This window comes from Ixodes scapularis, unplaced genomic scaffold (assembly GCF_016920785.2).
Source record: "Ixodes scapularis isolate PalLabHiFi unplaced genomic scaffold, ASM1692078v2 PGA_scaffold2__306_contigs__length_199485367, whole genome shotgun sequence".
Taxonomy (NCBI): Eukaryota; Metazoa; Arthropoda; class Arachnida; order Ixodida; family Ixodidae; genus Ixodes; species Ixodes scapularis.
The window spans coordinates 175,731,223-175,739,124 of record NW_024609857.1 but is presented as its reverse complement, the minus strand read 5'-3'; the positions used below and the strand labels follow the sequence as shown (position 1 = coordinate 175,739,124).

General features: G+C 46.6%; 1 pseudogene; it reads left to right on the top strand.

Moving 5' to 3' along the window:
- The first annotated feature begins 1,351 nt into the window (after window positions 1–1,351).
- LOC115328070 overlaps window positions 1,352–7,902 on the top strand; it is a 124,568-nt pseudogene continuing 118,017 nt past the window's right edge.

The window sequence follows — 7,902 nt, the reverse complement described above, 5'->3', positions numbered from 1 at the left end:
CAAATAGAGGGACTCCATACTTCTCACTGTTGAGTTCTGCAGTTCCTGCGTTATGTAGTCTCCTGCAATATGAAAGACCCAATGGGAGCGCCTGGGCAAGGCAGTGGCTGGTAGGGGCGCCTTTGTGCGCTCTGGGAGATTCCAATCTACCCAAGGGGAGGACTCACCCGGGGCTCAGCTAAAGTGCAACACACGCTTATCAGTTTTTGGTTTCGCGGTTTAGATCTGTTCATCTGCATCATGTCACGGCTACTAACTCAGAATTTACTGTCTGAGAGAGACTGGCCAGAGTCAAGGCAATCATTCTGACCATTAAAGTGCAAGGTTCGTGCCATCCTTCTAATTATTAAATGCGCTCTACACCACACTTTTTTCTTTTTTTTTCAAATATGAGAATCGGGTGATTTTCATGTATTTGTTTATTAGACGGTACTCGTTCTCGAATTTTACACTAGAAACATTTACTAACAAAAACAGTGATGAGCATGCTTTCTTCGAGCGTTCGTGACCATATCTCTGGGCATGATGCCGATAAAGCGCACTCTTAGGCCAAACCTAAACCAAAAACTGTTCGCAAGTTCAGAACCAGTTGATCCCCGAGTGAGAGTCCTTTCAGCAAGGCAAAACGGAATCACACGGAGCGCACGTAGCTCTTCCGGCCACCGCGGTATCAGCCACACAATTTCAGTGGGACTCTTATAATAAAGGAAAATGAACCATCTACCAGGACCTTCTGGGTATCCTTTCTGCTGTGTTATAATTTAATTACGTTCATGATTTATAGTTCGTGCTAAACATATTTGCTAAACATGCATCACTGTTTATCCTGTTCCTTCTCCAGGTGCTGCTATCCAGCTCTACGTCACAGCCATGAAGTGGCCACGGGGTGAACCCTAGACAATTGTTGTCATTAGTACTTGGACTGGCAGAGCCACCTGGTCACAACCAGATGCCAAACTTTCAGCTCGATCCGATACCTTATTCAAGAGCTATAAATGATTTGCTGAAAATTTATATGGGAAATGGAGCCCATTTTTGCCCGTTTTCAGTTTCTGGCGCCATGGAGCCCCTTGCATTCGAAAACTCCTCGACGTCTCTGGAATTTTCCGGAAAAGTCTATTGTGTTAAGGATGGATTCGTAAAACACAATGCAATGTTTTCGTTTGTTAGACATTGCCGTTTCAAAATTTTCGAGATTCGCTTCCTCCAGCTGTTTGTGGTGTTGGAAAGACGCGTGTCAATATGAGCGCCTGTGAAGCTCGTGTTAAAATATAACAAAAAACAATGGCCTCTTTTTTTTATCTTTTAGTAAGACGTGGCGTACATCGTATGAAAAGTCATCCTTGCAAAGCATCCCGGCCCAATAGCTACTCTAACCATGGTTCCGAATGCACTGGTCTCCCTGTTCCTAGCCTCAGGTAACATTAATTTTTATATATCTAATTATTTATCGTGAGAAGTGTCGTATTAGCCTCGATTATACTAGAATTGTTTTACAAATATCTAGTCCCGGCTTACAAAAAGCCATTCAAAAAGGCGTGTTATTAAGTAGTAGGTGTTCAACTCACATTTTTTTCCTTCGAGTTGACTCTTGCACACTTTGCTAGCGCTTATCACCAGATCGAAAAATGCTGAGTCACTGAGGTGTGGACGCGCGCGAAGCGTCTAATATCGCGCACAACAGAGCAAGAGTGGAGGCTCAGAAGGCGTTTCGCAGCCCAGCAGACGAAGATGGCAGAACGCAGAGCCGATCTGTCGGGAAGATTTACACTTCCTAACAGCTGAAGAAACGAGACTGGGGAGTCCCGAACTTATCGCTTGGCAGCCGATCAGAGTGTGGCCGATGAGAAGACCGAACAACGCGCGCCACCGAGCTTTGAAAAGAAATACAGAAGCCCGATATGCCAGTGACTAGGGTGACACCGTCCTTCACTCATTAAGATTCCGGTAGAACATTTTTAGCCATAGCATTGCCCGTTGCCTCCCGTCGTCCTTCGGTTGCGCGTGCTGGCACGAAAAATGCAAGTATGCGCGTATGCCTAAATTTATTCTGGTGCATTTTATTATACATGCATTGTATTTGTGTGTACAGACTAGGCGTGTGTATGTGTCTTTTGCTGATCGGCATTTTTTTTTTTTTCAGTTGGTCGTACGGTGCACCATTTAAACTGACGGTCGATCGCTAAGCGGTGCCGAACGCGGTTCCTAAAGATTCAGCGCAGCTTCATGCGCATTTGATGAAGACGACGAGCGGATCCGCTTCGCGGTTGCGATTGGAACGCCATTGTGAATACTACATTAGGCCTTTTGGTACGGGCCTCCGGCCTTTCTCGTACACCCCAAATCTCGCGCGTTACATAAAGAGTATCGATATGTCAACATCAAATGGTCTCTACTTAGTTTCACTCCCCCGGTCCAATGCTCTAATCCAATTCTATGAATAAACATTTTCGTTCTCGAGCCAAGAAGCGCCAAAAAGTGCTTCCTTACGCGACCCATCGTCTTTATGGGTTCTCCATCTCGGGCTGAACCGACCACGCACACTGAATGCGCAGGGAACGTGCGTTTTTTCTGTGTGTTTGTGTGCGTGTGATTGGTTTAGCCGCTGATAGCAAACCCAGAGAGGCAGCGAGCGCCATGATGACTATCTTTTGAGGCTGCTCCATTGACTCCATCCGATGGTAACCTTAGCTGCGGTCGAAAATAGCCTCGTTTACATGAAAGCCACTTCAGCGCATCGACTCAACTCGTTCTTCTAACGAAGCCGACGCGGCAACGTTTACACGGATGCGCACGAAGCCCTACACGAACGTGGCGCCACGCCGTACCAAAGCTCGAAGTTATGCAGTTCCGGCACCAGCCGAACCACGTTTTCCGGTTCATCGCACGCGGAGGCCTTTCGACGCATTCAGTGAACGCAAAGATCGTGCCCGCTGTCTTTTGTGCTGCGGAAGGAGTTACAAGAAGGAAGAAACATCAAAACCCAAGCGTTTACGGCTCCAGGCCGGGCCGCCGGGTCACTCTTGACCAGAGGCGACGTGTGTGCGCACGCTTTGAGGAAGCCTCCGCGCTTCGCCGCACTAGACCTCGCCGATCGCGACCTGACCAACCGGACCCCAAATCCGAAAGTCTCCTGCGCAGCCAGAAACGGCACCGATGTAGGAGCTGCTCGTTCTCCGCTACCATGCAGTGCTCTACAGTGCTCGAAGCTCTCGGTGTCGTTCGTGCTTGCGCCGAGGCCTTTGGGTCGTGCTTCGCAAGGCTTGGACGGGGACCGCCCTCACCGAGCAGCTCCGCTATATTCCGCTTACTTATGATGGCAATAAAAGCTCGCGTTTGCTCTCGGGAAAAAATTGCGGGCGACCATACAAGACCGCTCTCCGCGCCGCCGACGAGGTTGGCCGCCGCCATGTTCGCAGATGTTCACTCGATCCCGCAGCGAGCGCCTTCCCATAATCCTCCCAGTTCCAAAATGCGATGCGACCTCCGTTTACATGGGCTGAATGAATGCGCACTAGCCATCTCGATCCACCTATGACTAGCGACTTGAATGCGATGCGCTTTCTTTGCGCATTATGAAGTTTACGTGACCGTATTGAATGCGACAACTGGATTCGATGCGACTAGTTCGCATTCATGCAAACGCGACTAATGAAGCTAAGCAGAGCTTTAGCGGCGACGAAAAGCCTGGCTGCGGTCAAAATTCGCGATTGGCCAAACCATATAGCTTCCTGGAAAGTGCTTACTTAATCAGCGGTTTACAGCAAGGCGAATGCTGCTAATCGCGGAGAGGCAGAGGACAATCCTGCCAATTACGGCGATGCAAATACTCGTCGTGACGTCACGAACGAAAATCCTAAGAGGGAGCGACCGAAACATCTCGTCGCTAATAGAAGGAAAATTCGGGGAAGAGAGGGAACTTCGGTGGCATTCTTCAGATTGAACCGACTACACATCATTAAACACTGGAGAGGCTGTCCTGTTAATCAATGCCACCATTGCCACCATTGCTTGGACATAACACGTACTCACCTCGGAAGGTCTTCGTCCACGAACTTTCTGCAGCTTTTCGTCGAGTCACCTTTCCTACTTTCCAGCTCAAATTGCTTGGCTGGTTCGAGATTATATAGGTGAAACGTCAAAACGACAAACATATTGCGCCGGCGCAGAAGGAAAAAGCGCTTCGTGACGTCACCAGAAGATATGGTCGCAGTATGTACCCATCTGAAGTAGTACACGTGGCCATTTTGCGCGTCGGCAGTTTTGGATAGGTTAATAAACGAACTCACCAGAGGGCTCGATGTTCTTTCATATAAAACAAAATTAACATATATATATATATATATATATATATATATATATATATATATATATATATATATATATATATATATATTGTAAGGAAGAAGAAGTGGCACGGACAGACAGGCAGGGGTTTGACCAAGCGCGCGCTCGGCACGGGCGCTTCTTGAATGCTGTACCGCCATTCATACTGGTCGCATTTTCCTCCTATCTTAAAGGGGCAATGCAACAATTTTTGTACTTTGCGCAATTACCGCTTAAAACGGATCCCTGGCGTTAATGACCTATGAAACACACGTTCGTTTTTCACCCGACGCACTAGAAGTTCCAGAAAAAATTAAAGAAAAACGAGCACCGTTCACCTCCTCAACTCGCAGCCAGGACAAGCGGCCACGAGATCTGGAGCCGATTATATGCCGCCAGTGTTGATCATAGCCACGCGCTGGGGTTGGCAAAGCGCAGGACACGCGCTGAGTTCCAGACATTGTTATGGCTCGGCTGTTGTCGTCGTTGCAGCGATTGGACACGGGTCACAACCCGAATGCTTCTCGAGCTAGCAATTGTCACGAGCCCAAGTCGAGTGCCCACGCAATGCTCGGGTCCAATCTATGAACCGCATTCAAATATCGTCACTTGGGTGTACAGCGATCCCCGAGTTACGTCATCAAATTTTGCAAAGGAGAGATTGAATGAAAATGATCGCTTTTGTCCTTGAAATTACACCGCAACAAAGGAGTTTCTTGGCCGATGGCGTTGCGTGTGAGTATCCTTGAGTCCCAGGTGTGCCAGTAAGCTCGTGTAGAGAGAAAAACATTCCAATTGAATATCGTTGCACAGCTCCTTTAAATCTCTTTTATCAACGTCTCAACACTATATGTATATATATATATATATATATATATGGTGTTTTTGTTTGCTTTAATTAACAGATTTGTGGAAAAAGAGCCGTGAATGTTACACTTATGCGGTTTGTGCGGGCGAGTTATGCGGCCAGGAGGACATAGTATAGGGGGCTAATAGTAACAATCAGTCGGCTAATTAATTTAAATTTGTTAATTATTTTTAATTATTAAATATACACGTATGATTTCAATTAGAAACATGCTCAGCGTTACAGAAAACCACTAAATCAGTCATTTTAGAAAGACTTTTATTGCCTGAGAAGCGTAGCAATGTACTAAAGTTACCACTCGTGGAGCAGACACAATGATGGGGCTAGATAAGAGACAGAAAAATCGTGCGGGCGCCTTACCGCAACCGCTAGCCTTGTACCTGCTCCACGATTGGAAACGTAAGTGCACTACTACGCTTCTCATGCGCTCAAAGTCTTTCTGAAAATTACTGATTTAGTGGTTTCTGATGACGCTGAGCAAGTTTTTAACCGTAACCATGCGTCTATTTTCGCTATTAAATATTAAATAACAAAGTTCACTTAATTAGCCGACTGATCGTTACTATTAGCTCCCTATACGATATATACACCTCCCCCTGCCCGTATAACTCCCCTCCGCAAACCCCATAAGTGTAACTTTCACCGCCTTTTTTCAAACAAATCTGCTAAGCTAAAAAAAAAAAAAAAAAAAAAAAAAACTTTATATATACCGGGTGTTTTTGCGAAGACTTTCAGAAATCCTAAAAATTAGGGCGTTTGAAAAAAGAAGAAACTGTCTTCGGGAACAAACTACCAGCCACGGCGGACGTCAGGGATTGCCAAAAACATACTAATTAGCCAGCTAATTAATTAAAATTTGTTAATTAACTTTTTAATTAGGGGAAATAGACATATGATTCCAATTAGAAAGTTGCTGAGCGTTATTGAAAACCACTAAATCAGTCGTTTTCAGAAAGGCTTTGAGCGCGTGAGAAGCGTAGCAGTGCACTAAAGTTACCGCTCTTTGAGCAGGTACAAAGCTAGCGGTTGCGATAAGGCGCCCGCGCGATTTTTCCGTCTCTTATCTAGCCCCAGCCTTGTACCTGCTCCACGAGTGGTAACTTTAGTACAATACTAACCTTCTCACGCGCCGAAAGTCTTTCTGAAAATGACTGATTTAGTGGTTTTCGATAACGCTCAGCAACTTTCTAATTAGAACCATATGTCTATATCTACTAATTAAAAAGTTAATTAACAACTTTTAATTAATTAGTTGGCTAATTACTATGTTTTTGGCAATTCCTGACGTCCGCCGTGGCTGGTAGTTTGTTCCCGAAGAAAGTTTTTTTCTTTTTTTGACGCTTTAATTTTTAGGATTTTTGAAAGTCTTCGCAGAAACACCCGGTATATATATATATAGAAGACGAAAAGAACCCTTGGTGAAAACAGCAACAACGGACGATTTCATATTCAACGTTTCGGCCGGAGTCCGGCCTTCGTCAGGAAGCCGACTCCGGCCGACTCCGGCCTTCCTGACGAAGACCGGACTCCGGCCGAAACGTTGAAAATTAAATCGTCCGTTGTAGCTGTTTTCACCAAGGGTTCTTTTCGTCTGCTGTACCCACGCCTTCGGCCTCTCCGCCGCCATGCCCGTTGTATATATATATATATATATATATATATATATATATATATATATATATATATATATATATATATATATATATATATATTGTTACGGAGATGCGGGGCCGGCAGGATAAGACAAGGATGTTCACATGATGAAGCCGAATCATTTAATGGCGGCAGGGCCTAGCGCGTGGGCCTAGCGCGCGATAGTAGTGCACAGCACTGCCGCAGCATCGTCTTCTTCATCGTCAGATTACCCCCTCCTTGGAAGAGGACGACCCGGCCGATGAATGAAGAACACGCAAGGAAAATATGCACGCAAACAAAACAGAAACTGATGAAGACAGATGAACAAAGCACTGCTGCCTGCCGCGAAATATGAGAACCTGTCGCAGTTCCATGACCGGAAGACGCTCTAGCAGCATTACCTACCGAAGCAGCAGTCACAGCCCCGCGACGACACTGTCCGGGCTGGGGAACATCCGTCATGCCTTCACAAGATTGGGCTGGGGACGGGGCAGGGGTTCGTCAATTCTCGTAGCTCTCAGTCGTCACAATCATCGTCTCGCAATCGCGTCCTCAAGTCATCACGTAACACTCCTAATGGTTCTTCGCTTACGTCTGTCACTTCATGTCGCCCTGTCTTCATGGCATCATTGAGGTGGGGGCTGTGTTGCAGGGCTGTGGGCTGGAGATCAGTCAGATGCGGCGGAGCACTTCCACAGACGGTATAACAAGACTCACCGCCCCGTTTCATATGAAATAGGTGACCTTGTGTTACCCTGGATACCTCAGCGTCACCAGGGCTTGGCGACCAAGTTCCTCCACCGCTACATCGGCCCGTACGTAGTCGTGCGCAAGCTCTCCGACCGTTCATACCACGTGCAGCAACAGCAAGACACTACTGACCGACGCCGAGCAGCCTCCGATGTAGTCCACGTCGCCCGCATGAAGCCCTACACCCCCCGACCCACCTCATAAACCACCACCACCCTCGTTACAAAAAAAAAATGCCTACATATCTATTTTGTTAATAGCGGTCGGGACGACCGCAAAACAAAAGGGGGTGTAATGTTATATAGATGAAGAAAAAGAGCGCA